General features: G+C 41.3%; 1 long non-coding RNA gene across 2 annotated transcripts; it reads right to left on the bottom strand.

Annotated features, from left to right (window-relative positions):
- Window positions 1-23,469: 23,469 nt before the first annotated feature.
- LOC309340417 lies at window positions 23,470-25,741 on the bottom strand. 2 transcript variants are annotated; one of them, XR_014155987.1, is made up of 3 exons: window positions 25,667-25,741; window positions 23,803-23,965; window positions 23,470-23,645 (listed from the first exon to the last, which is right to left on the bottom strand). It is a non-coding gene; the product is annotated as an uncharacterized lncRNA (long non-coding RNA). The 2 variants fall into 2 exon arrangements; XR_014155988.1 differs by having other exon boundaries at window positions 25,663-25,734.
- Between the last annotated feature and the right edge of the window lie 921 nt (window positions 25,742-26,662).

Raw genomic sequence — 26,662 nt, 5'->3', positions numbered from 1 at the left:
AGGGACAGTGGACCGACCCCCTGCTGAAAAAGTTTGCTGACCCCTGTTTTAAGCATCCAATCCCTTGTTATATTCTGGCATGCATGCCATTTTAATGCTGTTAGTCTAGATCTAATTCCCCCCACCCCAAAAAAAACTGTATGTTCTGTTCATTAATTGGATACTTTACTTATATGGAATAATAACCCTAAAATATTATTCAGAGTTGACTGACATCATAGATTGATGGGTCGTTGGAGGCACAGATAGAGATAATCAATTTGGCAGGGACATCAGACCACCATGTATAGGGATGAAAGAGGAAAATCCACAGAGCACTTAAAAATATACAATACTGTGAAAAGGAGTAAAATGTTTATTCTATATAGGCAGCTAAGGTTTGCTGTCAAAATTTTGCAGTTTATTGCAATTTAAATGCATATCAGCATTTGGAAAAGATGTTGTATAATGCCACTAATGGCAGCTAGTTAATGGAGAGCAGTGGAGTGTAAAATATGTTCATTATTGAAAAGGTTGTCTTTGGCCTTCAAAATCTCAAAATGAGTTACCCAAAGTGGTTGATTGCATTGGGGTAGTGGAAGAATAAGCGTCTGAAAGCATTTCTCACAAAACGCGTCCTTTCGTTTCAGCTGTTGACAGCATATTGGCTTCGAAAATATTCACATTCTTTTATGAAGGTGCTTAATTATTTCCACAAAGAAGCAGTGTGCAAACTTTGTGAAATGCCTGCAAAATGTTTCTTCGTCATTAACTGCCAACTTATGGTGGATAATTCTTTTTGCGCTTTTAAATGTAAAGTGATTTGAATAACATCGTTGGATTAAATTGCTGTTCTGTAAACGAAATCTACCACAGGTAGAACTGAACTGCATGCTGTAGTATAGCATTAATTATATTTGGGGGTGGGGTGGGGTGGGGGAGACAGTCAGTGCTGCAATAAATGAACACAACTACAAAGTTTCCAACCTGTCATGTACATCAATCTACAACCAAGGTGAGAGACACAATTCCCTTGAGGATAATTTATTGGGGCACATGCTGGAAGTAGGCAGAACTCAAATCAAAACTGGGTGGAGCCATAGCCAAAGCTAAGTGGGGCCACCCCTCCCTCCCTCCCTCCCTCCCTCCCTTCCCTTCTTTCTTTCACAACACTCATGTAAAGGAAAAAAGATAAAGGACCCCTCCGACGGCTAGCCTAGTCCAAGGCGACTATGGGGTTGCAGTGCTCATCTTGCTTTCAAGCCGAGGGAGCCGGTGTTTGTCCACAGACAGCTTTCTGGGTCATATGGACAGCATGACTAAACCACTTCTGGGGCAACAGAACACCACGACAGAAGCCAGAGTGCACAGAAACACCGTTTACCTGACTACCACAGTGGTACCTATTTATCTTCTTGCACTGGCATACTTTCGAACTGCTAGGCTGGCAGAAGCTGGGACAGAGCAACGGGCGCTCACTCCGTCACGGGGATTCGAACTGCCAACCTTCCAATCAGCAAGCCCAAGAGGCTCAGTGGTTTAGACCACAGCGTTTCCAGCATCCCTTCATGAATATCCAATAAAGCTGAATGTTGGAAGGTCCAGGACAGATAAAGTTTTCTTTAATGTTTTTATTAATTTTCATGGTCCAGAAGATAAATTTTGAGAAAACAATTGTTACAACAGTAAACAACAAATAACTTGTCCTGATAAAATTACAGACTTTTATCATGTCATGTGTTCAAGTTTCATTCGATTAATCTAACAGAGCATATCACATTTTCCCATGCGTGCTGGAATAGAAGTAAAATAAAGTATTTATTCACACAACACATAAACAGTGGAACTTGCTCCCACAGGAGATGGAGATGGCCATTAACTTGGGGTGGCTTCAATAGAGGATTAGACACATTTATGGAGCTTCAAGCTATCAATGAGTATTAGCCATCATGCCTATGCTCTGCCTCCATGGAACATGGAGGCAATGCTCTGACTTAATTGTCAGAGGCAGTGTGCCGAAGGAGGCAAGAACAGCTGCTCAGGGCCTGCTTGTAGTTTCCCAGGGACGTGGGTGGCGCTGTGGTCTAAACCACTGAGCCTCTTGGGCTTGCCGATCAGAAGGTTGGTGGTTCGAATCTCCATGATGGGGTGAGCTCCCGTTGCTCTGTCCCAGCTCCTGCCAATCTAGCAGTTTGAAAGCACACCAGTGCAAGTAGATAAATAGGTACCACTGCAGCAGGAAGATAAACGGTGTTTCCATGCACTCTGGCTTCTGTCACAGTGTCCCATTTCACCAGTAGCAGTTTAATCATGCTAGCCACATGACCCAGAAAGCTGTCTGTGAACAAACGCGGGCTCCCACAGCCTGAAAGAAAGATGAGCACTGCACACCCCTTAGTCACATTTGCCTGGACTTAACCGTCCAGGGGTCCTTTACCTTCACTTTTACCTTTTTACCTTGTAGTTTCTCACAGTGTTTAGCCACTATGAAAAGAGGACTTTGGACTCATAGGTCATTGGCATGAGCCAGGATGCTGTTCTTAGTTTCCTTCATTCCTTTCTCTTTTTTCTTGCTACTGCACTACCTCACTCCTTGTAATCTACATGAATTGAGAGCAAGGACTGCCTGACAGTTTGTTAGTTTGCTTCCTTGTTTTCTAACATTTCTTTCCTGCTCTTCTTCCATCCTGGATCTCAAGGCTGAGCTCATGACTCTAGAACCACAAGTTGCCTGGTCCAGGAAGCCTCTTCCAAGAAATTTCTGCAAACAGAATGTTGATGGCCGCAACATTGATCACCCAGCAAACTATTCCCACAACTCAGGAGAACCAAATGGGTTGTTTTCACTAATCTTCCACTAACCACGTTCTTCAGAACTGCCAACAGCTATGTCTTCAACCATGTATTTGTCACATTTTTTTTAAAAAATGTAACTTCGTATACTCTGCTATAAAGAACGCTAGGTAATTATTTTTGCTTGCTTAGGTGCTGCAGATGAGTTAGGAACTGAATCCATTTTGACACCCCGTTTTTTAATTCATTGGACTTATTTTGGCTCCAGTTTTGATTTGTTTTTTAAAGGCTCCTAGAGCTCCCTTCCTCTCCCCACCCCAAAACCAAATAGGCAACAATTAATGAGTGTAAATAAACAACAACTACAACACATTTAATTACTGCTGCTGGAATGTAGACACTGTTATTCTACATTGAACATGAATCAGCCTTCCAAACATTTCAAAATAATATAAAAGGCAAATCTGAAATTTAGAAATGGGCTTTCACAGAAATTGTAGTTCCCCACAGGGGATCCACACTATGAGTCAAAATGCATCACTTTCTTATTTAATGTTGAGAAGTCATGCGTTTGGTGAAGTGATTGAACTTCATGTACCTTGTTATACAGAACACTAGATAATTATTTTTGCCCATGTAATTGTATACTCTTATAAAATTAAGGTAGCTTTGATTATTCTTTTTCATAGGATAATTCTTCAACTTTTTCCTTTCTTTCAATAGAACAAAGCATGAAAAGGTCACACTCCTTCCCCTGACCTCTTTGCTCATTGGATAACCCTCTCTGGTACTTTTTGGACTGATTTGACCTTTCTCAGGGAACTTTAAAGCATTATTTTCCCTTTTAACCTGTCGCTACCAGCTTGCAGGATGATATTTCTAAAGTTTGTCCAACTTTCAATTGTCCACTTTTGTGCAGAGATTAGTCTTGAACTCAGCCTCAATCTCTTTAAAATTGAACATACTGCCCTCCCCACTCACATGCTGGCTTCCACATGATAGGAGAATGGAGGGGAGGGGAGAAGAGATTGCAAATATGTCCCCCTATTACCAGGTAAAAGAAAAATAGAGTCTAAATTATGTCTCATTCCATCAAGTGCTCCAGTATAGCAGCGCATTAAAGAAAGAAAGAAAAGTATTTGCGAAAGCCCTGAATAAGCACTTGGACGTTTTGTCTGTGAGATTCAGCAATGAGCAATAGGAAAGGAATTGAAATATATTTTCTTACTAAAGCGGAGAACCTTGAACTAAAATGTCAAATCCTGAACTGGAACACACTGACCTGGCAAGGAAAAATAATATCAGTTTGAATATATTTCTTCCATTTAGTAGGCTTATAATTTAATTTTTTCTTTCTTTTCTGCATTACATTCCACTTTCGGAAAACTGCTTTGCCGAAGGCAGAATTCAATACTTTTTGTGGTCCATGAACTTTTAATGGGGAAGAATTATTATTATTATTATTATTATTATTATTATTATTATTATTATTAATACCCCGCCCATCTGGCTGGGTTTCCCCAGCCACTCTGGGTGGCTTCCAACAAAAGATTAAGAATACTGTACATTAAAACAACAGTCATTAAAAACTTCCCTAAACAGGGCTGCCTTCAGATGTCTTCTAAAGGTCAGATAGTTGCTTATTTCCTTCACATCTGATGGGAGGGTGTTACACAGGGCAGTCGCCACCACCAAAAAGAACCTCTGCCTGGTTCCCTGTAACTTTGCTTCTCGCAGTGAGGAAACAGCCAGAAGGCCCTCAGGTTGAATGATGGGGGTGGAGATGCACCTTCAGGTATAAGATGTGAACACAAACACTAAGTGGCTGCACACCTTCACAGGAAAAAAATGGAGAATGTGTACCAACTGTCAACATGCATAAAGGATTTTGCCTGGTCAACCTCTGTGCTTCCAACAGATTTTTTTTTTTTTAATAACTTTTTATTAAGGTTTTAAAAATTAAATAACAATCAAAGTAAAGAAAAAAGAAAAAACAATACACCATCAAAAAACAGAAAAAAGAAAAAAGAATAAAGAACAAATCAAACCTATACATCACTTGCTTACATTCACTTATTTCCTTGACCTCCTCACACCTCCCATTTTTGTATTCTAATTCAATTTGTTATTTCAGCAAATCCTTCCAACCTTATTTTTATCTTAATAATTTGTCTTAATATACTATAATTTTACACTCTCTCTTTCACCAGTTCATTTTTACTTAATCCTTTATGTCATTTCTGCTAAAACCACATAATTTTCTTTTCCCAACATCTTTCTAGCAATCCTTAATTTTGCAATATTTTTGAAGATAAACTTTAAATTTTTTCCAATCTTCTTCCACCGACTCTTCTCCTTGGTCCCGGATTCTGCCAGTCATCTCAGCCAGTTCCATGCAGTCCATCACCTTCATCTGCCATTCTTCCCGGGTGGGTAGATCTTGTGTTTTTCAATACTTTGCAATGAGTATTCTTGCTGCTGTTGTGGTGTACATAAAAAAAGTTGTATCCTCCTTTCGCACCAATTGGCCGACCATGCCCAAGAGAAAGGCTCTGGTTTCTTCTGGAAGGTATATTTAAATACCTTTTTCATTTCATTATAGATCATCTCCCAGAAGGTCTTAATCTTTGGGCATGTCCACCAAAGGTGAAAGAATGTACCTTCAATCTCTTTACATTTCCAACATTTATTATCAGGCAAATGATAAATTTTTGCGAGCTTGACTGGTGTCAAGTACCACCTGTAAATCATTTTCATTATATTCTCTCTTAAGACATTACATGCCGTAAACTTCATACCTGTGGTCCATAACTTTTCCCAGTCAGCCATCATAATGTTATGTCCAACATCTTGTGCCCATTTGATCATAACAGATTTAACCATTTCATACTGTGTATTCCATTTCAACAGCAAGTTATACATTCTTGACAAATTCTTAGTTTTAGGATCTAACAATTCTGTTTCCAATTTTGATTTTTCCACCTGAAAACCAATTTTCTTATCCAAATTATAAGCCTCCATTATTTGGTAATAATGAAGCCAATCTCGCACTTTATTTTTTAGTTTGTCGAAACTCTGCAGTTTTAATCTATCTCCTTCTTGTTCCAAAATTTCCCAATATTTCAGCCAATTTGCCTCCATATTGAGTTTTTTCAGAGCCTTAGCTTCCATTGGTGACAACCACCTTGGAGTTTTATTTTCAAGCAAGTCCTTATATCTTATCCAAACATTAAATAGTGCTTTCCTGACAAAGCTTCCAACAGATTTTGAAAGATATCCCCAAGGAGGAAATGCTAATCATGTAGGGTACAGGCAGGCCAGTCTAGGCACAAATTCCTCCAGTAGTCTATGCATATTGCCTAGACAGTGTACAAAATCCAGAAGACGGCTGATATCCTCTTATATTCACCAGTTGTTATCAATGTTCACAATGCATGTAATCCTTTATCAAAGTTGTCAATGCGTGTTCTATATCATCACCTTCAGTGAATGTGCACAACTGCCAGCATTTATGCACATTCACTAGTCAATTCACATCTACGATTTACGCCAAATATATTTTGGCTTGAGGCTTTGAAAGAGATACACGTAAGGAGAACTTAAGGAGGCTGTTATACCGAAGCATTGCTCCTCAGCGTTTCCTGCATACAGATGTTGCTGTATGTCTGGGGAGCCATACTCTGCTTCTCAGAAACTAAGGCTCGACAATATGCCGAAAGTGTTTTCTATCAATGGGGAGATAATCACTGTGAATCAGCAGAGCATACAAGCCGAGTCATTGCTGTAACTGTGACTGTGAACAACTGCAATTGTATTAAGTCATTGGATTGGATCCAGAGTTCCTTTGCATCCTCCTACTGCTGCAATAGTGTTAAGGAAACACTGGCGAGCAGCACCTAGTGACAGAAGGCCTGTTCAGATTTTCAGGGCAGATAAGCTCTGAAAGAACATGTCTGAAATAGCTCTCCAGACAAAGGAGAAATGTGGCTAGAAAGTGTTTTTGATTATGGAATTAGTAAGCAGAAAGTCAACTGCAGTTATTGCTGGATGATAGCTTTTCTTGTTGATTTAGGGGTAGGGAACATTTGGCACTATATATCTGGTTGGATAAAAATGAAGATCATGGCCACTGGGCCCATCACCTCCTGGCAAATAGAAGGGGAAGAAATGGAGGCAGTGAGAGATTTTACTTTCTTGGGCTCCATGATCACTGCAGATGGTGACAGCAGCCAGGAAATTAAAAGACGCCTGCTTCTTGGGAGAAAGGCGATGGCAAACCTAGACGGCACCTTAAAAAGCAGAGACATCACCTTGCCAACAAAGGTCCGTATAGTTAAAGCCATGGTTTTCCCAGTAGTGATGTATGGAAGTGAGAGCTGGACCATAAAGAAGGCTGATCGCCGAAGAATTGATGCTTTTGAATTATGGTGCTGGAGGAGACTCTAGAGAGTCCAATGGACTGCAAGAAGATCAAATGTATCCATTCTTAAGGAAATCAGCCCTGAGTGCTCACTGGAAGGACAGATCTTGAAGCTGAGGCTCCAATACTTTGGCCACCTCATGAGAAGAGAAGACTCCCTGGAAAAGACCCCGATGTTGGGAAAGATGAAGGGCACAAGGAGAAGGGGATGACAGAGGACAAGATGGTTGGACAGTGTTCTCGAAGCTACAAACATGAGTCTGACCAATCTGCGGGAGGCAGTGGAAGACAGGAGTGCCTGGCATGCTCTGGTCCATGGGGTCACGAAGAGTCGGACACGACTAAACGACTAAACAACAACATCTTGTTGGAACCCCAGCCCCCATCAGCCCCAGCCACTATGGCTAATGATGATGCAATAACTGGAGGGTCACAGGTGTCCAAACCACTGCTGTATTTAGAAGATAGTCTGTGCTTCTATGTGGAAGAAAGGGCAGGATATAAATAAGAATCAGTGCCCCCTTTTCATTATGATTTAGGTGTGGAGAACCTTTGGCCCTCCAGATGTCACCAAACTACAACTTCCATCATCCCTGTTGGGAGTTGTTCGGCAGCATCTGGAGTGCCAAAGATTCCTCACAGCACACGTGATTTAGGACAGATGCCATGGCAGGCATAACAATGAACTCCTGAACATGTTAACTCAGAAGTATGTCCAGTGGGTGGCTTGTGCAGGGTGGCTTGTGCAGATGCCTGATTATCATCTTCCAAAGCAACTACTCTATTCCAAACTTAAAAATGGAAAGCGCCATGCTGGTGGTCAACAAAAGAGGTTTAAAGACTCAAGGCAAATCTTTTTAAATGTAGTATAAACACCGACAACTGGAAAAAACTGGCCTGCGAGCACTCCTATTGGAGAACAGCCTTTACCAAAGGTGTCATGGGCTTTGAAGATGCTCAAACTCAGGACAAAAGGGAGAAACGTGCTAAGAGGAAGGCACGCTTGGCAAACCCTCTCTGTGATCAACTCCCGCCCGGAAACCTATGTCCCCATTGTGGAAGGATGTGTGGATCCAGAATCGGCCTCCAAAGTCACTTATGGACTCATTGTTAAAACTGTGTTCATGGAAGACAATCTTACTCAGCTACGAATGATCGCCAAAGATATAAGATGTCCAGTGGAGTTAGAAGTGAAATTTTTGAAGGATGGATGTTCATCAGTATGTGTGCGTATTAGGTAGTTTCTCACTGACATGCAAACAAAAGCAGACTCCATCCCTAGCTCTGCTCCTGTCATTGTCCTTCTCACTCACTAACCCATGGAAGCAGGAAGCCTCTACCACTCTTGAAAGCTACCTAAACAATCTAGAACCTTGCAAAATAAAGGCTCTGTGTCTCCATGAGCAGAGAAAACTCTCATTTTCACATATTTTCCCTTCCCGAGTGACAATGATGGTGACTCAGGGGTCGGAGCTTAGTGCTCTCACCCTTGCTTACAAGTCAAATTTATATGTAAACAACCCAATACAGTTTTATTAACTCATGTGGAAGGTGTTTTAACATCTTCAACATCTTGCCCTCATCCCAGTGTCTTCTGTGATATTAGCACATTTAACAGGCAGTGTTTTTTTATACCCTCTTGAGACTGGGGTGAGGGATCCTTGCAACCAGTTGGAACATTTTGGAACATATTTTCCATTCACTCACAGTACCTGCAGAAAACTGAACAGCTTAATCCATCTTCTTTTGTTGCTTTCGATTTTCTTTCATGTGGCCTCTGCATATGTGTCTATTAAACACACCTTTCTTATGCGCCATCTCTTAACCATATTCACGTCTCTTTCACCATATAAGCCTGCACATTTGGAACACAAGGGAACATCCGGTCAAAAAGTTAAGCACATTTAAGTCCCATCAATTTCAAAGGGCAGAGTTAACTATGTGGTCAACTACCCAACCCTGAATCTTTTTGCTACTTCCGCCCTATTCTTTAGTGTGGAGCGATAGATTGTAAGTACCCATTCCAGTTTTAATCATGTTTAATTGTTTAAAATGCAATCTATCTGGGAAATTTAGGAAGGATAGAAGAGATTTTTTATTAAACAATTAATCAGCACGATTTTATGCATGTTTACTCAGAAGTGCATTCCACTGTGTCGAGTTGTACTTACCACTTAGTCAGTATTCTTTTAAAAAAATTTAAAAGTTAATCAGCACAATTGGATTCATGTTTACTCCAAAGCTTGTTGTGCTATATTCCACAGTACCTACATCTTAGTAAGTATGTTGAGATTACAGCCTTGTTTCAAAGGAGAAAAAGAAACAAGTAAGGACAAGATGGTTGGACAGTGTTCTCGAAGCTACCAGCATGAGTTTGACCAAACTGCGGGAGGCAGTGGAAGACAGGAGTGCCTAGCATGCTCTAGTCCATGGGGTCATGAAGAGTCGGACACGACTAAACAACTAAACAACAACAACATATCTGTATTGTCCCCGTTAGACCTAATTGCAAATTCAAATGTATCCCTATCGTGTTTTATGACTTCCTTGAAATCGTATGTGGGGTCACGAAGAGTCGGACACGACTAAACAACTAAACAACAACAACAACAACAAGCACAGCATATTCTGATCATTTGGCTGATGGCAATCAATCCACTTTTATCTAGGAGTAGGTCCCATTGAATAGGATTATGCTTCGTTTCTTTCAAATCAAAGATAAAGCACTTTTGCAGAAGTGTGTGTGTGTGTGTGTGTGTGTGTGTTGGGATGGTGTTTCCCTATATATTATGGGCTTCATGCAGTCTGCAACATATTGTAACAAACACATGCAGCCTTTTTTCAAGTGCAAATTATGGGAAGCTGCCAGTGTTTTAACAGCAGCAGGAAACACCCATCTGCTGAACATTGTGCACGAGAGATATGTGAGGGATGTGGCTGGACTTTGCCCTAAGTATTTTAGGCTGTATAAACTTGAAGCATTTTTAAAGTTAAAAATTGTTTACAAATATAGAATGTGTGATTTTAATATAATATGTGTAGCTTTTGCTAGATTGGACGTTTTATTTTTAATGATTGGCAGAGAAACAGAACCACGTTAGAGATTTTCATCACTCGCCACCTCCATTATCTTCTGTTCTCATTGCCATTGCCCTAATTTTAGTCTAATAAGGCAGGGAAGTGTGGCAAGGCTGCTAATTACCAAATGATGGAGCTGCATCAGCAAAGATACATTGGAGCCAACACCATATTACAGAAGGACAAGATAAGTGCAACATGTTCCCTTCACTAGATTGTGTGTCGGAAATGAGAAGAGCTCATTCTTCCAATCCTGGTGCAAAATAATTGGAACGCGGGACAAATAGCCACCCCTACTCTGATTACAATTTGAAGCAATAAAAAAGCCATTTTACGTTTTGACCTTTCAATGGGGCAAGGTGATTATAAGCATTAGCAGCAGAATGATGACGCTCTGAGACAAACATCTTGAATATAATGGCTTATTCTTAATCCTATTTTTACTAGGGATGTTAGGGGCTTTTAGGAGAGGGATAGCACCTCTGACAGGGGACATGCTGGGGCAGTTTGTCCACCTTTGGTCCCCACCCTCTCACCTGTGGCTCCTAGAAGCAAGGCTTTGGTGTGTCAGTCACTACTGTTAACATTTTTTAAGTTCATACCATGGCTGGTTTCATCGCAATGCCATTTCCATAAAACACAGTGAATGAAATGAAAGCAAAAACGAGCTCCTTGCTCTTGCTGGTTTACCAAGGCCAAAACAAAGTTTGCCCACACAGTTCTTGAGAACAATAGCTGTGGTCTGTGGGAATGCATGACTCAACATTTTAACTCAGAAATTGCAGATAGGTACTGGCTAGAACACATGCAGTGATTATGAGGAAGGGTACATGTGAGTCACTTCACTACTTGACATCTCCAAATGCCCATTTCAAGAGACTGAAAGACCCATGTTACTTAAATGCTCACTATTGTCCCAGACATTTCTCAGCATGTCACCTGTGAACAGGGCAAGGGAATGGCAAAGGAAGATTATATATATATATATATTGGGGGGACGGGACCATCAATACTACTACTAACAACAATAATGTTGTATCTTAATCTTTTAAATTGTATTTTAATCAACTTGTTTTTATTATTAGTTGTTGGCCACCCTGAGCCCGGTCTTGGCTGAGGAGGGCGGGGTATAAATAAAAAATTATTATTATTATTATTATTATTATTATTATTAAACAAGCAGTAATTGAAAGTGCTGGATTCTCCTCTCCTAGCGCAGGAAGAGGAGTGTAAATATAAATGCAGCCCACGTGACCGAGATGAATAAGCACCCAGCAATAAAAGATAATGGGAGAGGATTTACCCCAGCAAATTATTTGTCAAAATTACAAATACCTAAATACAGATGGTCATTTACCCTCGCTAGATTCAACGTGCTGCCATCTGCCTTATTGCAGGGTGGATTCGAGGGTAAACCATATGCGGAATGAGTCTGCCCCTATGGCTTGATGAAGGTAGAAACTGTCTCCCATGCCTTGTTATGCTGCCATTTCTATGGGGATATATGCTCGGTATTTATTACCCCTGCTATGCAAAAATCTCCAAATGAATCTGAACTGCAATGTCTAAAATCCCTGGTAGAGGACAAGGATCCTGAGATCACGTTAAGGGTAGCCAAATTCTGTGTGATTGCCATAAAACTTAGGGAACAAGCTGTGCTATCATAATGATTAAGGCCTTAAATGATAATTTTACTGTAGGTTATATGTTAGTGACTAAGTTTTAATTTATATATATTTTTAACTGTTGCTATGGTTTTCTCAGTAGTGATGTATGGAAGTGAGAGCTGGACCATAAAGAAGGCTGATCGCCGAAGAATTGATGCTTTTGAATTATGGTGCTAGAGGAGACTCTTGAGAGTCCCATGGACGGCAAGAAGATCAAACCTATCCATTCTGAAGGAAATCAGCCCTGACTGCTCACTGGAAGGACAGATCCTGAAGCTGAGGCTCCAATACTTTGGCCACCTCATGAGAAGAGAAGACTCCCCGGAAAAGACCCTGATGTTGGGAAAGATGGAGGGTACAAGGAGAAGGGGACGACAGAGGACGAGATGGTTGGACAGTGTTCTCGAAGCTACCAGCACGAGTTTGACCAAACTGTGGGAGGCAGTGGAAGACAGGAGTGCCTGGCGTGCTCTGGTCCATGGGGTCACGAAGAGTCAGACATGACTAAATGACTAAACAACAACAACATATCTGTATTGTCCCTGTTAGACCTAATTGCAAATTCAAATGTATCCCTATCGTGTTTTATGACTTCCTTGATATTGTATGTGGGCTGGAACTGGTCTGTGACCGAAATAATAAAATTCATTCATTCAAATGCAGCCCTATATGTGTCTTCTCAGAAGTAAGCCCGCTGACCTCAATGTGACTTATCCCCCGGTGTATCTCATGAACAGGAGAGGACTACTAGTCTTGAAAACACCATCAATGCTAACAAACAAATGTTTAAATAGTGGCACAGTAATAAAACTGCTACCACATTTGCAAAGGCAAGCAGGGTCCGATATGGTTTCATATTGGATGGAGGACTGTGTGTTGAGATTCCTGCATTGCAGTGGGTTGGATTAAATAACCCTCAGGGTCCTTTCCAACTCTACAGTTCTATGATTCCCCTCTTCTAGCCCAACAAAGGGGTGGGGGATGAATATCATTGCAACCCTATATGTGTCTCCTCAGAAGTAAAACAGTTTCAAATGCTAATGTATCTGCATCATACATTTAAAGTACATTTATTCATTGCACACAGCATTGTTTCTCTTCTGCTGCAATTTGTCTTTCACCAGAAACTACATTATTCGCATTGCTTTCCACTGTGGCAAAATTATGTAATTTACATAATGTATGTTTAATTAATTGCATGGGTTACTTTGTCATTAAGTTATTCCACCTTTTTCATTTTAATGCAAATGAGACACAAGACACGTGACCAGGGGACCCATAATAACTGTAAACTGTTTATTATTGCTATTATTGCTATTATTTGTTTTTATTGAGTTATTGGATTGTTTGTTGCTCATATAAGATTTTTTTAAATGTCTGATGCTTTGTTGTGTTTTTATATGTTGTATGTATTTTTATTTTTTATATTGCTTAGGTAACTCTAATCCCATTATTCCCAAAAGAAAAGTTTCTTAATAAAGGTCAATTTAAAAAATAAATAAATCAATTCATTATATATCATTTCCCAGTAGACTTTTGCCTTATTACAAGACCACCACATATGGAAAAAGGTACCTTCTTTCTCTTTACATTTCCAGCATGTACTCAATTCAGATTTGTACATCTTTGCTAGCCTATTAGGTGTTAAGTACCATCTATGCATCATTTTCATATAACTTCCCCTCAAATTATAACAAGCTGTAAACTTTATATAATTATTCCACAATCGCTCCCATGGAGCTATGGCAAATGCGAGGTATTTTTAAAGCCGTTTTTTAAAAAAGCATTTTCACAACTTTTTTTATATGTGCATATATTCCGCTATGGTTTGTGGACTGAAAACAACACTTGTATTCATTGGATCAAATTAGTTTTCTGTAAGTGGCACTAATATGAAACAGCACCAATTTCTTCTCTTGTTTCTGCTTTCATCTGAATTCTCCAAAATTCCTACTCCCAAGGAAGTTTGTTCCACTGTCATTAGGAAGTTTCTCCAAGTGTTCAGCTAAAATCTGTTTTCCTGCAGTTTCTACCCACTGGTTCCAATTCTGCCATTGTGAACACCAAAACAACAAGTTGCCTAGATCTCTTGTATGACAGCCCTTCATATATTTGAAGACCAATGTCATTCCTCCGCTTGAATCTTACCTTCTCCAGGCCAAACATACCCACCTCTTTCAACGTTTCTCCATAGAACTTGGTGTCCAGACCTCTCACCATCCTGGTCATTGTCTTCTGGTAAACAAGAGGAGCAAACAAGAGGAGCCCAAGTAAATGAAGCCATCTTCAGTCTTATTCTACTGGTCCAGCTACTGTTATCTGCATTGGCTGGCAGTGGTTCTTAAGTGAAGATCTGTCTTCTTTCCCAGCCTATGGTACTAGGGATTTATTTCCCCTGGAGATTGAATTTGGGGTGCTACATAGGCAAAGCTTATGCTCCACTACCAAGCTACCCTTGCTGCTAACCACAGAGTAAGAATGTGCAAGACTTTTTTTTTATTATGCAAACGGAACATCAATAACATTTGTCAGAAACATGAGAAGCGAAACTTCCCACAAAGTGAATGCTCACTGTTGTATGTACAGGAGACTAAAAACAATAGAAATATCATGTTAGGAAGCCTAACATGAAGACTGGAAAATGTTTACTGCATTAATGGGTGAAATTTGTGCACATTTTAAAACACTGGTAGCATGATGATAAATTCAACAGTGTAAATACGTTTTGATGGATGTAACAATGAAATACTGAATGGTTTAGTTCATGTAAAATTTGCAGGGATGTATGGTATGAGAATTGAACCACAGAAAGAGAAGAAGGAAAGTCATTGATTTAAGATTGTTTAGCATCTTAAAAAGCAGAGACATCACCTTACCAACAAAAGTCTGTATAGTTAAAGCCATGGTCTTCCCAGTAGTGATGTATGTAAGTGAGAGCTGGACCATAAAGAAGGCTGATCAGCAAAGAATTGATGCTTTTGATTTATGGTGCTGGAGGAGACTCTTGAGAGTCCCATGGACTGCAAGAAGATCAAACATATCCATTCTTAAGGAAACCAGCCCTGAGTGCTCACTGGAAGGACAGATCCTGAAGCTGAGACTCCAATACTTTGGCGACCTCATGAGAAGACTCCCTGGAAAGGACCCTGATGTTGGGAAAGATGGAGGGCACAAGGAGAAGGGGACGACAGAGGATGAGATGGTTGGAAGGTGTTCTCGAAGCTACCAACATGAGTCTGACCAAACTGCGGGAGGCAGTGGAAGACAGGAGTGCCTGGCGTGCTCTGATCCATGGGGTCACGAAGAGTCGGACATGACTAAACGACTAAACAACCACAAATGAATATTTTGAAATGTAAATTAGAAAAGAAAAAGTGTGTGTGTGTGTGTGTGTGTGTGTGTGTGTGTGTGTGTATAAGCCAAATAAGACTATTGGATTATCCACAAGCCAAATTAGTTTTCTCTTACTCTCTAGGTCTTTTGAAGGGGGGAAGAAATATAGCAATTTGTTCAAAGGGGGCATGCACAAGTACACCATTTATTTATTTAATTTAATTTATAAACTGCTTTCCATAAAATGTCTCTAAGCAATTTCACATGCCATTATAACCAGTCAAAAGGCAATTAAAAACAGTTTCTTATTGAAAAATAATGTCATATCCATTAGATGTATGAAAGGAAGGTCTTCAGAGGAAAGAAAATAGAAGCAGCACCTGTCTGACATGTATTGGGAGGGACATAAGTTGATGTGAGGGTTTGCTCAGTTGCTCCTAAGCCCTTTATACTTCCAGATAGGAGTTAACTATTGAGGAAATATCGTGGCACAGTGTCATGCTGCTTAAACATTTTAATTTGCCTTGTAAGTTGCTCTGCCTTATGCTGTCCACCTTGTTTGTTGATCTCAGGAGATACGCCATCTGCTTTAGCTACTTTGCATAGAAACATCAAATAATCATTTCTTTTTTTCTTTTTCTTTTTTGTCGCCTCCTCCAAAGATGGTACTATATTCCTCCTCCAAGAATGGTGGTATATAAAGTTTGAAACTATGTCCTACATAATAGCATTGATTGCATCTCTAACCATGGATGAATGAGGTTTTCGTAATGTAATGAGAATGTTTCAACATTAATTTCATTTAGATTATCTTGAAAGGATTAGAAAGGTGTCTGATCTTGTAGTTCAGATGCTCTCTGGATATAATCCTTCACCCATATTGGCTTTTCCTAACACAGTCATATGCATGCTCAGTCACTCATATATTTTTAATGCATAGGCTTGATATACCACCTAAGTCCTAGAATACTCTAGAATAGACTGTGGCGTTCTGGTGAATACTTTATTCCTCCAGGAGAAAGTCCAAGAGTCTTCTCAGCATAAGATATTCAGCAAAACCGTGACCCCGCAGGTGAGGGCAAGGTAAAGGTAAAGGGACCCCTGACCATTAGGTCCAGTCGTGGCCGACTCTGGGGTTGCGGCACTCATCTCGCTTTATTGGCCAAGGGAGCCAGCGTACAGCTTCCGGGTCATGTGGCCAGCATGTCTAAGCAGCTTCTGGCAAACCAGAGCAGCGCACGGAATGACCGCTCCCTGCTTAAAACGGGGGGCGCCCTTTGCGGGGACACACGCAGCCCCTAGATCTGGAGCGGCTCCAACAGCATAGGCTTGGCTTTGCCTTCCCTCAGGTGGGATACCTGGAGGTCTCTGCCTACCTCAGTCAGTTGTCCAATCCCACCTGGGGGAAGTGTTGCCAAGGAGACCAGGCCAGGTAGGGGATTACCTGCCCACACAATAGCGGGAGGATCTTACCTGGGAATCCTCACTTGGCTCCAGAGCTTCTCCCACCCTACCCACCCTCAGTTAATGTCTTATTTTGCAGGTTAACTTTTCTTCACAGGTATGCAGGCGCTGTTACGTTAAGGTCGCTGTTAAAGGGCCGGAAAGGAATTTCCCTGCATTGGCAGGTTTCGCCTTTTCCGTAGCAAAATGTCACAACTTTGGCGGTATCAGGCCTTGGGCGGAATCCTTTAGTCCATCTTCCTCTTTGCGGCGGCGATACCAGGGTTCCCCATTAAAGGGGTTTCTGAAGGGAGGCTTTGACTGTACGCTGAAAGGTCGTCATTGCTCTCCCCTGCGGCGGCGGCGTAACGGGGGCGGCTATCTCTGCTTGAACATATGCTCTCCAGAACCGGCCCATCCCCCCCCCACACACTGGATAACCCTGATGCTCCCTAGGTCCCCGGCTGGGGACTGGGGAGGGAGAACGCCCAATGCCTGAGCCAAGGTCTACCCACATTTGAAATTTAATAAAGTTGTGGCCAATTCAATCCCATAGCACGTTGTCTTGAGTCGTTATTCCACATGACGGGGGGGACCGTGCGGGATCTGGGGACTCCACCTGTCCACGCAAACGCCGTTTACCTTCCTGCCAGAGCGGTACCTATTTATCTACTTGCACTTTGAGGTGCTTTCGAACTGGCAGGAGCAGGGACGAAGCAACGGGAGCTCACCCCATTGTGGAGATTCGAACCACCAACCTTCTGATCGCCAAGCCCTAGGCTCTGTGGTTTAACCCACAGCGCCACCCACGTCTCTGCAGGTGAGGGCACTGAGGGCTTATTTTGTACCATGAAACATGTAGTTTTCACTGCCAAATATTGCAAGGGGCCTTTTCTGGGGTTTGGGGCCACTTTAGTTTGAATCTGACGACGTTGTATTTTTGGCGAAATTGGGACCCCACAGCTTAGTGTGCCAAGGGCTGATTCTGTGGGGTACCATGAAACGTGGGGCTTACATTGCTAAACAACATTGTAGGGGCCCCCGCTTTGGAGTGAATCTGATGATATCAGATTTTTTGTGAAACCATAACTCGCAGAGTAGGGTGCCAAGGGCTTTGCGGTGAAACGGTGACATCGCAAGATAGTACACGGAGGGCTAATTTTGGGGGGTGCCATGAAATGTGTGGTTTTCACCTCCAAGCGTTGCAAGGAGTTGGCACCACTTTAGAGTGAATCAGACAACGTTGGATTTTCGGCAAAATGGTGACTCAATCGGTTAAGGAGCCAAGGGTATTTTTTGTGAGGCACTGTGAAAAGTGGGGCTTTCACTGTCAAACATTGCAGAGGGCCTTTTGCCAGTGTTTGGCACTGCTTTGTAGTGAATCAGACGGTGTTGGATTTTTGGCGAAATGGTGACACTGCGGATTAGGGCTCATTTTGTGGGGAGAGAAGTCAGAAGTGAAAAGCAAAAACAAACAGAAACAGAGTACAGTAAACATCTGCTCCTGTGATTCCAACAGTCGGTGCTGGAATGCATAACACAGACATGTGATGAACCAATCCTACACAATATCTGCACAGTGAGAGGACTAGAACCTAACAGAAATGTGGGGGTTTTGGTGCCAGACATTGCAGAGGGCCTTTTCTCAGAGTTTGGGGCTGCTTTGGTTTCAATCTGACAACGTATTTTCAGTGAAACTAGGGCCCTGTGGCTTAGGGCACGAAGGGCTCATTTTCTGAACCTCTGTGAAACATGGGGTTTTCAATGCCAAATGTTGAAGGGGGCCTTATTTCAGCATTTGGCCCCACTTGGGAGTGAATCGGATGACATCGGATGTTTGGCAAAAAGGTGCCCCCACGGGTTAGAGCAGCGATGCCTAATTTTGTGGGGTGCTGGGAAACGTGGGGTTTTCATAGCCAACCATTGCAGGTGGCCCTTGGCGGGCCTTCGGCTCTCCTTTGGAGTAATTCTGATGCCGTCGGATTTTTGGCAAAACTCTAACCTCGCATGTTAGGGCTCCTAGGGCTCATTTTGTGGATCGCTGTGAAACATAGGGTTTTCAGCACCAAACGTTCCAGGGGGCCTTTTATCAGCATTTGTCGGCACTTGGGAGTGAATCACACAACATCGGGTTTTCGGTAAAATGGTGACCCAGCGGGTTAGGGCACCAAGGGCTCATTTTATGCCCTACCGTGAAATGTGAGGTTTCCACCACCAAATGTTGTAGGGGGCAATTTGCAGGAGTTTCACACCAGGTTTGAGTGAATTGGATGTAGCTAGGTTTTTGGCAAAAATGTGAGCCGCGGGTTAGAGCGCCGGGGGCTCATTTTATGGCCTACTGTGAAGCATGGGGCCTGTGTCATAGCCAGGTCTATCCTCACACTGCTTCTCTCATGTGCCTCTATCACTTAAAGCAGCTTACAAGAAATAGGTTAAAATTTCACAATCAACAACAGTATCGTCAAATACAATATTGTGTGGCAGACTGTAGAAGCACGCAAGACATATAAAACAATTATCTTCAGATAAGATATCAAATTGGCAAGGGCAAAGCCTGACGCGCGCGCGCACACACACACACACACACACTCATTTGTGTATGTATGTATGTATGTATGAATGAATGTCATCCAGCAGAGGATAACAAGAGAGGGGACAACTTGTGTTTTATGATGCAAGGGTGGTGGGGGATGAGTGTTCAGACCCCTGGGCTCTCACTTGTGGGGTGCCTCAGGGTTCTGTCCTCTCCCCCATACTTTTTAACATCTACATGCAGCCGCTGGGAGAGATCATCAGGGGGTTTGGGTTGGGTGTTCATCAATATGCGGATGATACCCAGCTCTACCTCTCTTTTAAATCAGAACCAGTGAAGGCGGTGAAGGTCCTGTGTGAGTGTCTGGAGGCAGTTGGAGGATGGATGTTAGCTAACAGATTGAGGTTGAATCCTGACAAGACAGAAGTACTGTTTTTTGGGGACAGGGAGCGGGTGGGCGTGGGGGATTCTCTGGTCCTGAATGGGGTAACTGTGCCCCTGAAGGACCAGGTGCGCAGCCTGGGAGTCATTTTGGACTCACAGTTGTCCATGGAGGCGCAGATCAATTCTGTGTCCAGGGCAGCTGCTTACCAGCTCCATCTGGTACACAGCCTGAGACCCTACCTGACTACAGACTGTCTTGCCAGAGTACTAGTTACAGATAGGTAGCCGTGTTGGTCTGCCATAGTCAAAACAAAACAAATTCCTTCCAGTAGCACCTTAAAGACCAACTAAGTCAGTTCTTGGTATGAGCTTTCGTGTGCATGCACACTTCTTCAGATACCAATTCCTTCCAGTAGCACCTTAAAGACCAACTAAGTCAGTTCTTGGTATGAGCTTTTGTGTGCATGCACACTTCTTCAGATACCAGAGTAGTGCATGCTCTAGTTATCTCCTGCTTGGACTACTGCAATGCACTCTACGTGGGGCTATCTTTGAGGGTGACTTGGAAACTGCAATGAATCCAGCATGCAGCAGCTAGACTGGTGTCTGGGAGTGGCCACCGAGACCATATAACACCGATCCTGAAAGAGCTTCATTGGCTCCCAGTACGTTTCTGAGCACAATTCAAATTGTTGGTGCTGACCTTTAAAGCCCTAAATGGCCTTGGTCCTGCATACCTGAAGGAGCGTCTCCATCCCCACCGTTCTGCCCAGACACTGAGATCCAGTGCTGAAGGCCTTCTGGTGGTTCCCTCGCTGTGAGAATTGAGGTTACAGGGAACCAGGCAGAGGGCCTTCTCGGTAGTGGTGCCTGCCCTGTGGAATCCCCTCCCAGCAGATGTCAAGGCAATAAACAACTATTTTACTTTTAAAAGACAATTGAAGGTGGCCCTATTTAGGGAAGTTTTTAATGTCTGACACTGTATTCTTTTTAATATTCGGTTGGAAGATGCCCAGAGTGGCTGGGGAAACCCAGCCAGATGGACGGGGTATAAATAATATATTATTATTATTATTATTATTATTATTATTATTATTATTATTATTAAAGCCTTTATTTCGGGACACTCCCCCAGAACTTAGACAGTGGACAATCTGGTATGGGAGAATATGATCCATTAGATATTCCTGAACCAAATGTGGCAGATGCTGTATGGTCCAGATGACTGTTCACCTAGGATTTAGTAATTTAAGAATTAACAACTTTGGCCATTTGTCTTATCCTGCTAAGTGGCAAGGTCAGTTTTATTATCCCCCAGCTGCAGTTCTGGTCTTGTGAGAGAGGCCACAAGCTTCTTTCCTTTCTCTCCACTGTCTTGAGCCATTTATGAAAATAGCCATTAATTGTGCAGCACTCATACAACAACATGAATGAATTCTTCCATTAATTGATTAATTGAATTATGCTATCATTCATTCGTTTGTTTGTTTTTGCATTCTTTCTCATGCATTTGTTCACTGTTCTGTGATTGCTCCAAACCCTGCAGTAAACATTTAAGTCTGAAACAATAACCAGAAACTTCCAATTCCTAACTGAAATAAATATGATAACACTGCAATTATGTGAAGCTTATGCTCATGATAGTCCCTCATTTCAGAATGTATTACAAATTCAATGCTATAAAGAGAAAGGTGCATTTTTACACATTATTAAATATTCTTATCTTAAGCTATTATATCAGCACATAAACATGTATTATGAAACATTACAATGCCTTAAAAATGTTCATTACCTCCACTCTTCTCTATCAGCTGGAGGTTAATGCAAGTCAGATTTTTCTGTTCAACTTTAAACCCACTCGAGAATGAAAAGAGAAGTTGATCCTCATTGTTATTTTATCCACAAGACAATTTAGAGGCAATTTGTCGTGCAAGACCATAGGCTTTTTATCCCTTTTTTATATTCTTAATCGATCCTGGTGCACAGACAATAATTTGGGAATACAAAAACTGCAATCAAGGTTGAGGAAGCATCGCTTAGATTGTCTGCGAGATGTACGTTATCTCAAGAGAGTAATGATCTCTAATGAGAATCAAAACTCATAAAAGAGATGGCAACAATGCTAATTCATGCCTGGAAAGATGTGCTTTCTTGAATTAGAAATTTGGTTTGGGCGTGCCTTTCCCCCTTCTTGAGAAGAATAGGGGAAAAAGAAATGTTGTGGACCATTATGCATATGTTACTTGTTCTTTAATATATTAGTCACAGTCTGTGAACAAGGCTAAATGAATGTTTGCCCACAATCCACAGAATACATTGCCATATGTTATGGGTAGGGAACACTCAGCTTCTCTGTTTGGCTCTAAGGACTCTCCAAGTTCCCTCTCTAGGCCATGTTCACTGGACATCCCCATGCCCTTCTTAAATGCTTTTTACCTTGCTTAACTTTTCATCATCTGGGTGGAGAATGAAGAGGTGTGCGAATGATTAAAAACAGCTGGCTTTGTGAAAGAGAATTACAGTGGTACCTCAGGTTAAGAACTTAATTCGTTCTGGAGGTCCGTTCTTAACCTGAAACTGTTCTTAACCTGAGGTACCACTTTAGCTAATGGGGCCTCCCACTGCCGCCACACAATTTCTGTTCTCATCTTGAAGCAAAGTTCTTAACCTGAGGTACTCTTTCTGGGTTAGCGGAGTCTGTAACCTGAAGCGTCTGTAACCCGAGGTACCACTGTACAGTGGTACCTCTGGTTATGAACTTAATTCATTCCAGAAGCCTTTTCTTAAACTGAAACCATTCTTAACCTGAGGTGCCACTTGAGCTACTGGGGCCTCCCGCTGCTGCCGTACCACCACCACACGATTTTTGTTCTCATCCTGGGGCAAAGTTCACAACCCAAGGTACTACTGCCTGGTTAGCGGAGTCTGTAATCTGAAGTGTTTGTAACCCGAGGGGTTTGTAACCCGAGGTTCCACTGTACATGAAAATGATGTACCGGTGGTATTTGACTCCTACTAAGTTGGCAAAAATGTATAGGACAAGTACAAATACATGCTGGAAATGTAAAGAAAAAGAAGGTACCTTCTGTCATAAGTGGTGGACCAGTAAGGAGGCAAAAGCTTTCTGGGAGATGATATAGAATGAAATGAAAACAAATGTTCAAAATAACTTTGGTTTAAAAAACCAGAAGCGTTTTTATTAGGAATTACAGGTACTGACATTCCAAAGAACCAGAAAAGACTTTTTATGTATGGAACAACAGCCAATCGAATGCTGTTAGCCCAGAGATGGAAAGAAGACAAAGTCCCAACCAGAGAAGAATGGCAAACCAAGCTATGGACTATGCTGAAATGGCAAAGTTGACTGGAAAACTCAGGAACCAAGAGGACAAAAACTTTACAATAGAATGGGAAAATTTTATAACTTATCCAAGAGACCTCTGTAAGCAGATGGAAACAATGGCAGGATTTTGATTTCACTTGTAGTGTAACAATTACCATGGAAAATATGGATTGATATAATAGTTAGAGTGCAGAAGAATATGCAGTTTTTAATGTTTAAAATGGGACTCCAGGGAAGGGGTGGGGCGAAGTCCTGAGATTTGGAGGAAACTCTGTATACGGTTATGTACTTGATTTTTTAAAAATAATTTTGTATTGTAAAATCAAATAAAAATGATTTTTTTTAAAAAACACAAAACAGCTGGCTTTGTGTGCTTGGAATGAACAATGGCAAGAGTAACATCCGTCACCTCCAGCTCTTGCCTCTATTCCTATCTATACAGTAATTGACATATTGCCTCTGAAAATTTACCAAACATGAAATGTGGCTCTCAGGCTGCATATTCACAGGCTGAATTTATTTATTAGTTTATCGTATTTACTGAGGTGAAGCCTCATGTGTTTTGCCTTGCCTCTCGGTTTCAATGCAGGATGAGTCAGGAAACAATCAGCCTTTTTCTTTAATCACAATATCCAAAATGGTCACCACTTTGCATCCTGTCATGTTGATACTCTGGCGGTCAATAGAGAAGAAGACAAACATTAGAACTCCTGCATTTCACCAATATTATCTTCCTTTTTCTTTTCTTTTTTACCCATGACCTCTGGGGAAAAATTTTCCCCACCAGAAAACAAATGCAACGAAGACCATTATTTTCTTAGCACTTAACTTTTTCTTCAGTTCAGAGTTGAGGTCTCTTTTCAGGGGAAATTGTATTTCTGTTTGCTTTCCCTCTTCTCACTTGCTCATTCCAGGAGCCATCGCTTAGTTGAAAAATGTGATGTCAGATCTCACTCTAGATTTGGATTCTTTTCATTCACAGTTGGAGGTGGCTGAACGAAAGCATCGTTATGAGAGAATTCAATCACGGCTCAACGCAATTTCACAGATCCTTATTGTTCCATTTAGGAAGAAATGGCTCAGAGTTAATGTAAACGGTTGTGGGAATTTGAGCAACAACCAAAAAAGCCCCTACCCATTATCCATATTGTTGATATTCGACACACATAGGTTACCACAATAAATCTTGTGCTAATCAGGGCATCTTTATGCAACAGAGAGCCAAAGATAAAGTATGGGAAATTATAATAAGAGGAGACTCGACATGATCAGACTTGTAGAAAGATAACTACCTGGGAAAAGCTGAATTTACTTTTCTGTGTTCACAGTGAGGCAAAACAAAGCATGGAGGGAATTTCAGGGAGACATTAGATTTGATTAAAAAGTTTAAACACAGCCAATGTCATGCATCTCTCAGGATAAGCACAAAATGGATTCGCTCAGTGCCCCCAAAAGTTATATGTTACCGACACAATTGAAAGTCAAGTGGCAGAGACCAAACAGACCATGGCTTTAGCCAATATGAATGCTTTGGCCCATTTCACGTCAAATACAAATCAGCATTTGCGTCAGATATTGATTTAAATTAGAGTTACTCAGGGGTCTCCTGTCTATAATTTTTTATGCCAAACTGTTTGAGCGGGAAATAAACAAACAGTAGGGGGGCTATCGAAAGCCAGATGTTGAGTGTTTGTCAGCTCTGATACAATTTACCTCCGGCCTTTTATTTTATATTTTTAGTAAACACCTCTCAGAGGGGTGGCATGTACAGTAGGACCTTAACTCAAGTACATTGATTCCTATTATGGCTGAAACCCAAATCTTCTGGTGCATCTGTAAGCCTGTGTTTTAAATGGAATTGGAACCAGAGGAAACATCACAGGCACTAGAAGATTAAGCCTGATGAAATTATTCTCTTTGCTATGACTGAGGGCTCCTTGAGACTGGTGCTTTACTTTTCCTTCTTTCAGAAAAAGTTGAGACTTTCACAATAAAATATTAAATATAGATATAGATATATCCTATTTTGAGGGCTGGTGTGAAGGAATTTTTTTTGGGGGTGGGGGTGGGGAGGAGGAAACTGTAAATAAACTTTATGTAAATCTGCTCCAGTCCTTCAAAGAACTGAGCAAAAAGGAAGGAAAGAACCAGATATTATATAGTTCAGTTTGGTTGCATATACAACTGTAGCAATGATGTATTGAATTTTGCAAATGCCAGGTTAGGATTTACTGTTTAGTTTAAGAAACACAGACTTTTCTGAAAAATCACCACCCCCCCTTCTTTAATTCTTCATTTAATTTCATCACCAATCTTTGTTCCCTTCCATGTTCATAATTTTGTCTGCTCTTAGGAGGTGTTCTTGTCACAGAGCAATTACTTCCAACTCTCTGATTTCACACTATAGATTTCCACTTATGGTTGAAGGCTTTTCCATTCTTACAAGATTACACTGACAGCAAAGGCTATTTTGTCTTCCATCAAAAGTTAACAATAGCGCAAGGACCACGTATGTGTATTTGATGAACACAGATTTTGTCCTTTGGTTTCTCCAGATCAAACTTAAGGCTGTCAAAATGTTTGGGGAATTCAAGTTTTCAGATCCCCAGTCTAGAGGAAGTGAAGCCCTCCTTATACATTCTACTCGTGAGTAAAACTAATTCACACAGTGTGAAATAAGTGTGCCAACCTGCCCCACATATCAGTCTCAAACTTCTGAAGTGCACACATGCATTTGTGGAGAGTCATTGTACAGCTTAGAACCCTGGAAGATTAGGGTTCTAGATGCTCCATGCAAGTGAAGGTTGGTGGAACTGGAACTTATATTTAACTGAAACTGACTAGGGATGCGATCCACACACACCCTCAAGCTGTGGGAAGTTTGAATTGAGTGAAGGCATCACACTTCTGGCAGTGTAGCTGTACTCTTGCCAAATGTGCAGGTGGACAGCAGCCCCCCTAGTGTTAAGCTCCTAAATCAGCTGTTCCAAGGATAAGGAAGGGGCAGGAGTGGGTCCAGAGTTTTTCCAGAGTTGCCATGGGACCAATCTGCCCGCCTTCCCATATTTTTCCTCTGCCACTGTGAGTGGCAGAGCACTGGGAGCACCAGCATCCACCACACCAAAAAGCCAGTCGGCAGTTAGAATTGCTCTGTAAGTGACTAGATTTCCCCACTGATTCTCAACAGGATCTAAATGTCAACTAAATGTGCAATACTATGCATATCTACTGAGAAGCAAGCCCCACTGGGTTCAATGGGTCTTACTCCCAGACAAATACATCCAGTGGTTTTTTTTTCTAAGAGAAAAAATGTTTAGGGGTACTGACATTTTCACTTAAGAAAATCACCATTTTATAGTTAAAATCGGGGAAAATAAATACAGTAAATGGACAAAAGTACAAAGAACATGCATTACACCAGGAAAGGAAAGGAAGCCACGATTGGAGGTGGCAACAACAAAACAAACCAATCACTGTGCTAGATTCCAACTCCTACTTCACACATTAAAAACTTGCTTCCGTGTGATATTTATTTATTTATTTATTTATTTATATTTATATTTATATTTATATTTATATTTATATTTATATTTATATTTATATTTATATTTATATTTATATTTATATTTATATTTATATTTATATTTATATTTATACCCCGCCTATCTGGATGAGTTTCCTCAGCCACT

The sequence above is a fragment of the Podarcis erhardii genome, assembly GCF_964252035.2.
Source record: "Podarcis erhardii genome assembly, chromosome: 4".
NCBI classification, from domain to species: Eukaryota; Metazoa; Chordata; class Lepidosauria; order Squamata; family Lacertidae; genus Podarcis; species Podarcis erhardii.
The sequence above is the reverse complement of the archived record's forward strand: the minus strand, read 5'-3'. Positions and strand labels throughout refer to the sequence as shown.